We start from the raw sequence: 10,701 nt of genomic DNA on the forward strand, positions 1-10,701 counted from the left end.
TCGGATTTGTTTTTTTTGCCTCTTTTTTCAACTTTTTTTTTACGTTTTCTTTCTTCTTTTTTCAAATAGAACCGTGATATCAACCAAGAGATTGTATTAACCTGGCTCTGATACCAGATGACGCGGCCCGACCACGTATAATTTTAACCAATATAATTTTCTTACCCACAAAGTTCAATAGAACAAATGGATTAAGAATATGTATAAAAGAAAAGAGAAGGAAGAAGAAAATAGTGCAGAGAATGTGAATTAGTATGGATGATAACCAACCGCGAGAATAAGTCTCGGACCTGAAATCAATTCATAGATGAAACACAAACAATAGGCTAAATCCCATTGCAAATGATTGGAAGCCACGAACCGATGGAATCACTCCAAAGACCCGATTTGAGATTCTAAATGCAAGGAAATCACTCTGTAACACTAGAAAATTATAAAAGTGAAATTCAATTCAAGATGTCAAAAGGTTTTCATTACAATGATAAGCAAGGACCTTATATAAAGGTCCTTGAGGAAAATAAAATACAAAAAATAATAAATGAAACAAACCAAAAGGTAAGTCTAACTATAAGGAAATAAATAATTAGGAAATTTTTAGATATAGAATTATATTATATGGAAACTTATAACAAAATGAAATATATATTAAGGTAACTTCTAAAAGCCTCCATAAGTGATGATTCCCTTGATAATCTTCCATAATTAGTGATTCTCTCCATAAGTGATGATTCCTTTGATATACTTCCATAATTAGTGATTCTCTCTATAAGTGATGATTCCTTTGATAATCTTTCATGATTAGCAATTCTATTGATCTTTCAATTGGGATTCTTGCGGGTCCCATTGAAGGAGTGTCAGGTGAGGACTAAGTGGTCTCCAAGCATCATCCTTAAATTGATTCTCTATGAAAAATCGTCCGATCAATGCAGTGGCGGATTTTTTAAACTGATGAGCTTGGCTTCGAGTGATGGGTCCCACGGGCATTTGAATGCTTGAAGATTGGACGTCCTCATCAGGATCAGATACATAAAAAAAAAAAAAAAACTGTTTGCCTTATAAAAATAATGAATGTGTATAATATATTAATTGTTTTGAAAAATGTATAAGGTATTTCGACAAAATGTGTGTTATATAGTAGTATTATTATTTTTTTTTATAAATTTAAAGTAAATTTTTTTTTTATATTTGAATTATTTTATTTAAATTTGTTAAAATTAAGACAAAATAAAAAATTATTGTTATTATTAATTTATTTTTATATATAATTTGTTATCAAGAAAATTTATGTTAAGAATGCGTAAAGGAAATTTATTTGAAATTAACCTTTTTATCATTTCTTAATGTAAATGATCGTTATTTGGTCACACGATACAATAATCCATCAGCTTGTTAAAATTTAACAGAGTATATTCACATTAAAAATTATTATCTAAAAACTTATAATATATCATATATATTTCAATTAAAATTAATAAAAACATATAAAATATAATTTCATATTATTGTAATATTAGTATAATATTAGCCAATAGGCACTACCAAAAAACTGTCTATTTGTAGCAGTTTTATGGTCTGTAACAATAAATTTGTAGCAAAAAGTAGTTTTTGTTACGAAAATTGTCGTAACAAAAAAATTTATATTTGGTCAACTTTTATTTTAATTTGCTTCGCTTATTTCTTTGTAACAAATACAATTACAATGAATATCTTCCTAAATATATTTATTACGTAGGTCAAACCGTAACAAAAGAAAAAAATAATATTTATATATAAAAAATTATATATATACATCTAAATATTTTTAAAAAAAAATTAAAAAAAAAACTAAAAAGAAATATGTAAAGACGTGATAACACTTTCATAAATCGGATATACACACAACATCTAAACACTTTACATAATTCGATGTTCATTTCTCCCCAAATTGATAACCATCCCTCATTAACCCTCATTTAACAATAGCTTCGCTGTCGGCCACGGTTCCACCGGCGATGGCTGGCCGTTGTCAGTCCGAAAGATAATCCTAGGCTCGCCCTTGTGTTTCTTTGGGTACCCTGTTGTGTTGCTTCGCTTCGGTCTCTCCTTAGAATTCGAGTGATTCACATCTTGGCCGTGCAGCATTTGTTTTCCGTCCACCTATCGTCAACTGATGCCGGCGCCAGCTTATTGTGCCGGTTTTTTGCTCTCCCTTTCCCCGTCTGGTCTCCCCCATCATTTTTGTAAGTATTGTAGTGTTTCAGTGTTTTGGTATGTCTGTATAATTCTTTTGGGTTGTGCTGGCTTGGTTGAGGTGGCTTGTTGAATGAAGTTGGTGTCTTGTGATTAAGGTTGGGTCCCATGGATCCTGGTTCGTCTTCCCCGTGTCCCTCTTTCGCTGATGCAGTGCCTTCCAATTCACGCTCGCCCGCCAACTGCTCATCAAAATACCTCAATTTTTAATATCTTTCTTTTATCTCATGGCTTGTTATTATATGTAAATGTTGCATTGGAATTAGTTGATAGCTTTTATTGATTTTTTATATTTTCTCTCTTCAATCTAATATATGTATATACAATTATATTTTGGAAATATTTACATTTGGTTTGATAAAATTATCTAATATTAAGAATGTTTAACATATCAATAGATTGGCATTTAATGCTTAAACAAGAATAGTTTTGGTTCTATTCACTTTGTTGTTCATTCTCTATCCACTTGGTTGTTTGATGTTTGGGAAAATGATAGTACATTCTTGTATACCATTTAATTGATTTGGCAGGATCTGAAAGTTCCAAAACTAACACAATTGGGTTGAGGAGAAAAGAGAGTTCATAGATAAATAAAATCTTACTTACAAAATTAATTGGTTTGATTAAATTTCTGCACAATTTGAGCATTCATATATTTGTTGTGAATTTACTCCAACAATTTTTAACTTTTTGGAGTCTATACATGAATATTATATTTATATCGTGGTATAATAATATTTATTGACATCTACATAGGTGAATAAGTCTATGATATATTGTTGTGCTGCTTGATGTTTTGCACTTAAAATTTCTATCAGATGTATTGTGATACAACACCAAATTGAGGATATTTCTCTTATTTGTTTCTACTAAGCTGTCCATCTCATAAAGTGTAAATTCATTTGTAATCTATTTGTGTAGTGTTGATATGATATTGTATTATAATTAGTTTCTTTATAACAATTTTGAGTGCAGACGGTGAAGTGGTGTTGATTATTTCAAAGCAAAGGATAGACCAAGAGAGTTTGGTAACGTATCTATCACCACCAAGTGGATGCAGGCATCAAATAATTCATTGATATACCGATCTTTAGAAGTGAAATACAAGAAGGTGAGACACATGTCTTTTACTTGTTCATTCATTTGAGATTGATTGTTACAGCTAGTGTTTCTATCAAAAATTTCTTGGATCTTGATCAAGAAAGGATTTTGGTTTAGTTTTGCGTAACAATACTCTTAAATAACCAAGTTTTCCTTGCTTTGCAGTGAGAAGAACCACTATTGTCTGTTTTGGTGTTCAGTACCCCGAATGGCCCCATCATGGAGTTCCAAAAGACACTCTTGTAGTGATGACTGTGTAAGAATAGGAGGAAGCACTAGATTTGTATAATTTTTTAGTTAATATGACAGACTTACAATCATCCATGATTTTCAGAATTCAATAGAAACAATTAGATGAAATTCAAAATTTTTAATTAGAACTTATTTTGAAATGTCCATGAACATAAGTGGAATATTAAATATGGCAGACATCATTAAGATGTGATGTTTGCAATGTTATTCTGAGAAATTGAGGTTGTCAGTAATTTATAGTCGGAGTTGATGTTAGTGTATTGACTGACTTAAACTAATAGAAACATGAGAGTTTCATCAACATCATACACGTTGCTTTTGAAAGCGTAGCTATGATGATGGTGATAGGGAAAAAGCTTAGTTAGGTTAAAAACACAATTTACATGTTTGAGATGTCCTTTGATGTCCAGTTATTTCTGTCATGGCATACTAAAGAATTTTAATATTTTGTCATTTGATCGGCATTAATCTGTTGCGTGAAACATGAACTGGAACAAAATATACCTTATTATTACAGGTTTACCTGAGTCAAATGAATATATATTTGTTGAGGCTAATGGTGTTTAAATCAGCAGAGTACATTGGTATATTTTCGTGGACAACAATGTTTATGTATCATGTTAAAATTTTGATATTTTATTTTTGGGAGTTATGTAAATGCACTATCTCACTGATTTTGATATTTCTAGATATGTAATATTGTAGCGGTGGCAGGCTACCTCAATGCAACCCTCATTATCAAAAACTTCCATTTTTACAGCATTTGGAGAGATCTAAGGTTAATCTTATTATTGCATGACTAAGAGATACCTTTGTGAGAAAATTTTTACTTACTCTAAACGTTGTTTACTGGAACAAAGATGAAAATTTATGTGTACGCATGCGAATGTTGGTGCTGATATATATTAACATGATGGTGAAGGCAAACATCCATTATGTTGGGTTCAAAAGGCATCAAATTTAGAGATTTTGGTTCTTGGTTCTGTATTTAATATTTTATTGGTTTACTTATATAGTTTGGATTCACTAGCCATAGACTCAATAACATTAATAATATTAGATTATATTATTTCAAATAGACGATTGATGATGTAATTTATCAATAACTTTAACCACCACACTAAACTTTTTCTATTGTATGGTCATTATTTGACTACTGATAAAAAAACGTGCGGCTTAGTTTTGGTTTTCTTATGTATTTCCATTTTAAGCTAGTATTATTGTTTCCACTTATGTTTCTAAAATGCTATTCTAGATGTACATGTTTCATGTTTGGTTCATCTTGAAATTCACATTGTATCATTGAGGGTATGTTTGATTAGTCTAACCTAGTTTGACAGTTCAAAGGCATACATCATAAAATTCAGCAAGCGTCTCTTTAAAAACATTCTTTCATTACACTCACTACTTTCTATTTCTTAGTTTCTCTATAATATACAAATATATGTTGTTTATCCATTCTCCACTTTCTTCCGTTGATTGACATGATAATTGATAGTTATTTCGATCCATTCTAATTCTACCTATGTAGTGATGTTTCTGTAGTATGCTTTTATGGTGAAATAGGTACCAATAATTAACCAATAAATAATTATTTGTGATTTTGCATTTAGTTTAGCTAACTATCTTCCATGAGTTTAAGGTAGTGATATGTAATGTTCCATTTCAGTGATACGTAAGTATAATGTATGAGTTGAGTTATAAATAAATATTTTTTAATCTACTACTCATCCATGTTGTTTAGAGATGTCATATTTCATCATAACTAGCTTTGGTTTTACTTTTTATATAGGTGATACCCTAACCATTATCAAGGGATTTGTTACCGTTGTTACAGTCCCAGAGACCGCACTTATTATCCAAAGTAATGCCGGAGCGAAGATCCTTGATGAGGTACTCGACGAAGATAACATCAAGTGCACTTATAAGGATGTACACATTTTTTTTAAAATGTTTATTCTTTTGAGAATTAAATTACTCTAGTTGCTGATATAATTTATATATATCATTGGAAACACATTGTAGTTGGTTCGGTGCCTCTGATTGCTTCCTCTGTGATTTTGCACTCGATGAGCTTGGTCGTTCATAACTGTATTTGTTAGTCGACCTTATGATAGTTCTGCAGTTTGATACCATATCTATTTATTCATGTATTACTTTTGGGTTTGGGGATCAAATGTTAGCAAGTTGTTGGTTGTTATGGTGTATGTCATGGTGATTTTTGGAGATGCTTTAAAACACTCTTGACGCCTAGTATTCTATTTTTGACATGAATACAAATGTTGTTGGATTGATTTCGTTCTGTAGGTATGAACAAGGATTTCAGATTAATTATAATAAATTATGTTCTAAATTATTTGTGACGCAGATTGATCCATAACAAATATTTTAACAATTGGATTTTATTTGTGGCGACAAAATCCTTATTTGAGACACGCATACCTTATGTAGCGGAATTTTAGTTACAGACAATAGCCGGTACAAAAAATATTTTACGTTTGCATTAAATTTGTACCGAATTTTTGGTTACAGACAAATTTCATAACAAACAGCGCTCTGACAGGGCACTACTTTTGTAACACATTTTTTGTTACGAACAAATATTGCAAAAAAAAGTTTTCTGACAAGATTCCATATTTGTATCGCATTTTTTGTTCCAAAAATATATCGTAACAAATAGTTTTCTGACAAGATTTAACTTTTGTTCCGAATTTTTTGTTACAAATATATGTTGTTTTAAAAACATGACCGATGCTTTTGTTACGTACAAAAAATACAACAAATACAATTAATACGTGCTTATTTTGAGGGTTGACCACCATTTATTTATTACGGAATTTGTTGCAACATAGACTTTTTGTACCGCGATTTTTCGTAGCGGTCAAAATCCGCAATAAAGTTGACGCAAAAGGCTATTTTGCACAAAAATTGGGTTTTTGTTACAGATTCTTGACCGTTACAAACAATCATTTTTTCGGTAATGAAGAATATTGATCATTTCTACCGCTAACCATTATTTTATATATAGTATAATATTATATTATATAGAGTAGATATATATATATATATAGAAATGTGTAGTGGGTGATATATATATATATGTATTGTGTATGTTTATATATATATATTATATTATATTATTAAGTAGATAGTAGTAATGAATATAAAGAGGCATAGAGATATTGAGAATATGAATTGTGTTTGTGCAGAAATGATTTTTTCCTTCCATTCCATTTACAGGTATTCTCTCCATTTATATACATGTGCAGGTAAATGTTTGGTTGTGAATAAAAGCATCCACGTATCCTCTGTGTCGACATATATGTGTACTATTCGTGTACACTTCATAACACTCCCCCTTGGATGCTTTTGTACAAAGAATGTGTCTAATTAAAACCTTACTATGAAAAAACCCTGTGGGACAAAAAAATCCTAGTGAAGGAAAAAGAGTACAACATTCTTGTATCGATTTGCTCCCCCTAATCTGAGCATTATTTGAGATCCCTGAACCGACGCATTCCAATTTTCTTTACCAATTTTTCAAATGTTGCAGTCGGTAATGCCTTGGTTAATATATCCACCAAATTATTATCTGATCGAATTTGTTGCACATTGATTTCACCATTTTGTTGTAGATCATAAGTAAAAAAGAATTTTTGTGAAATATGTTTCGTTTTATCTCCTTTAATGTAATCCCCTTTCAATTGGGCTATACAAGCCGTATTATCTTCATACAATGTAGTTGGGAGAATTTTATTGTCAGGTGTTAACCCACAATTTTTCAGAATATGTTGAGTCATTGACCTCAACCATACACATTCTCGACTAGCCTTATGTATTGTCAATATGTCAACAGATTTGAAAAATGACAGTTAAAGTTTGTTTCATCGATCTCCAAGAGATCACTGTTTTGCCACAAGTAAATATATAGCCAGTTTGAGACTTGATTTTATGAGGATCCGATAAATATCATACATCAGCAAATCCAATCAATTCATGTCGAGAATCTTTCAAGTAAAATAACCCGAGATCAATTGTTCCTTGGAGATAGCGAAAAATGTGTTTAATCCCATTCCAGTTTCGTCGAGTAGGCGATGAGCCGAATCTTGCCAATAAGTTTACAACAAATAATATATCAGGTCGGGTGCTGTTAGCAAAATACATCAATGCGCCTATAGCACTCACATATGGCACTTCTGGGCCAAGTGTTTCTTCATTTTCCTCTTTTGGTCTAAATGGATTCTTTATTAGATCGAGTGCCCTGACGATCATTGGGGTTCCTAGGGGATGTGACTTATCCATCAGAAATTTTTTCAGTACCCTTTTGATATAATTTGATTGGTGGATAAAGATTCCACTTTCCAATTGCTCTATTTGCAAACCAAGGCAAATTTTGGTTTTTTCAAAATCTTTGATCTCAAACTCCTTTTTCAGATATTCAACAGCTTTCTGGATTTCATCAGGAGTTCCAATTAAATTGAGATCATCGACATACACAACAATAATTACGAATCCTGATCCATTTTTCTTTATGAAAACACATGGACAGATAGGGTCATTTATTTAACCTTCTTTTGTTAAGCTTTCGCTAAGACAATTGTACCACATTCAACCCGATTGCTTGAGCCCATACAAAGATTTTTGTAATTTGATGGAATATGATTCTTTTGGCTTTGATTTGAATGATTCGTGTATATTAATCCCTTTTGGGATTTTCATGTAGACGCCATTGTTTAAAGAGCCATAAAGATAGACAGTAGCCACATCCATTAATCGCATATCAAGATTATTGTGTATTGTCAGACTCGCCAGATACTTGAATGTTATTCCATCTATGATCAGCGAATATGTTTCTTCAAAATCAATGCCCGGTCTCTGGGAAAAACCCTAAACTACAAGTTTTGCTTTATATCTTGTGATATCATTATTTTCAGTTCTTTCTCTCATAAACACCCATCTGTAACCAACAGGTTTCACATTTTCAGGTGTTTGGACTATAGGGCCGAATACTTGTCTTTTGTTTAATGAGTCCAATTCAGACTTAATTGAGTTTTTCAATTTTGCCCAATCATCTCTTTGCTGACATTCATCAACTGATTTAGGTTCATAATCCTCGTCATCTTTCATTATATCGAGTGCTACAAAATATGCAAATGCATTATCAATATTTGTTTTCTTTCTGTTCCAATATTTTCCATTTGTAGTATAGTTAACGGAAGTTTCAATAACTTCATCATCACTTTCATCATAATTTTTAGTATCAACTTCTTCTGGGGTTGTGCTGACCTTTTCATGTATCTGATCATTGTTGATCTCTTCACGAGTGTTTACGATTTTCTTCTTTCATGGATTCTTATCCTTGGAGCCCAACGGCCTGCCGCGTTTTACGCGGGCAATATGCTCATTAGCACTTGGTACCTTCCCTTCTAGCATATTTATTTTAGCTGGTGTATTTGCTGTTGCTATATATGATTTCGTAACTCTGGCAGCATCGTTAAAAGCATGAGGCAATTGATTTGCAATTTTCTGAAAATGCACAATTCTTTGAACTTCAAGTTCACTATGTTTTGTACGATGATCAAATTCAAGTGGTATTTTCCACAAATTTTTTTTTTCAGTTGATTACTGTCTCCCCCTAATGTCGGAAAATGAGATTCATCAAAATGACAGTCTGCAAACCTTGCAGTAAATAAATCACCCGTTGTTGGTTCAAGAGATTTTGCAATCGAGGGTGATTCATACCCAACACATATACCCAACCTTCTTTGAGGTCTCATTTTCATTCGTTGAGGTGGTGCAATTGGCACATAAACACCATACCCAAAAATTCGCAGGTGAGATATATTTCGTACTTTTCCAGATAACAATTGAGTAGGGGAATAACAGTGATAACTTGTCGGCCTTATTTTCACGAGGGATGCTGCATGTAATATAGCATGTCCAACATGATACAAGAAGTTTAGACCTCATCAATAATGGTCTAGCAATTAATTGTAATATTTTGATAAGGGATTCAACCAGGCCATTTTGCGTATGTACATGGGGAATAAGGTGTTCCACAGTAATCCCAATTGACATGCAATAATCATCAAATGTGTGTCATGAATACTCTTCAGCATTATCTAAACGTATTTTCTTTATCGGGTGATCTGGAAATTGTGCTCGAAATTTAATTATTTGTGCAAGTAATCTAGCGAAAGCTAAATTGCAAGTAGATAACAGACACACGTATGACCATCGCGTTAGCGGGTCAATTAGCACCATAAAGTACTTGAAGGGTCGACACGGAGGATCTATTGGTCCATAAATATCACCCTGAATTCTTTTCAGAAAGCTGGGGATTCAAATCCAACCTTTGTTGGAGATGGCATGATTATTAACTTCCCTTAGGTACAGGCCGCACAAGGAAATTCATTCGGACTCAAAATATTTTTCTTTTTCAATGAGTCGCCATTTGAATTTTCAACAATTCGCCTCAGCATTACATTGACCAAGTCAATCGTGCCAAGTTTTAAATTCGCTAGTAGTCATTTGGTCTAATAGGTGATATGTTTCAATGTCACTGATTTTTTAGTAATATAAGCCGGAAGAAAATGATGGCAACTTTTCTTTTACAATTCTTTTGTCATTCACAATCTGAGTTATCAGGAGATACTCATTTTCTGCCTCATTTAATGTTTCAATGTGATACCCATTTTTCCGAATATCACTGACGCTCAGTAAATTCCTTCGAGGTTTGCTCGAGAACAGTGCATTTTCAATTGTCATTTTTGTCCCTTTAGGAAGAAATACAGTAGCTTTTCATAAGACTTCAATCATTTTCGATGCACCACTGATAGTAACAATAGTGGTATTCCCATATTCAGATGGGAAAAATAACATTAGTTTTTCAGAATGTTGTGAGTCGTAGCACTGTCGATAAGACATATATCGGCATCGGCTCCAAAATATTTGACATCCATATCTTTACAAGAAGGTCAAAATAATAAAAGACATGTATTAGTAACATAATCAAAATAGACTTATATTATAGGGGTAATACGAAAAGGAGGGTATAAAACATCAAAATAACAAAATAGATACAAGAACATTTTATCATTTAACATCATCAGCCATATC

General features: G+C 32.2%; 1 long non-coding RNA gene across 1 annotated transcript; it reads left to right on the forward strand.

Moving 5' to 3' along the window:
- The first annotated feature begins 1,988 nt into the window (after nucleotides 1-1,988).
- On the forward strand, nucleotides 1,989-5,640 carry LOC127266380 (uncharacterized). The gene is made up of 4 exons (XR_007842131.1): nucleotides 1,989-2,219; nucleotides 3,205-3,340; nucleotides 3,496-3,586; nucleotides 5,375-5,640. It is a non-coding gene; the product is annotated as an uncharacterized LOC127266380 (long non-coding RNA).
- The last annotated feature ends 5,061 nt before the right edge of the window (nucleotides 5,641-10,701 follow it).

Source organism: Andrographis paniculata, unplaced genomic scaffold, assembly GCF_009805555.1.
Source record: "Andrographis paniculata isolate CXL003 unplaced genomic scaffold, ASM980555v1 Contig75END, whole genome shotgun sequence".
In the NCBI taxonomy this organism is placed as follows: domain Eukaryota; kingdom Viridiplantae; phylum Streptophyta; class Magnoliopsida; order Lamiales; family Acanthaceae; genus Andrographis; species Andrographis paniculata.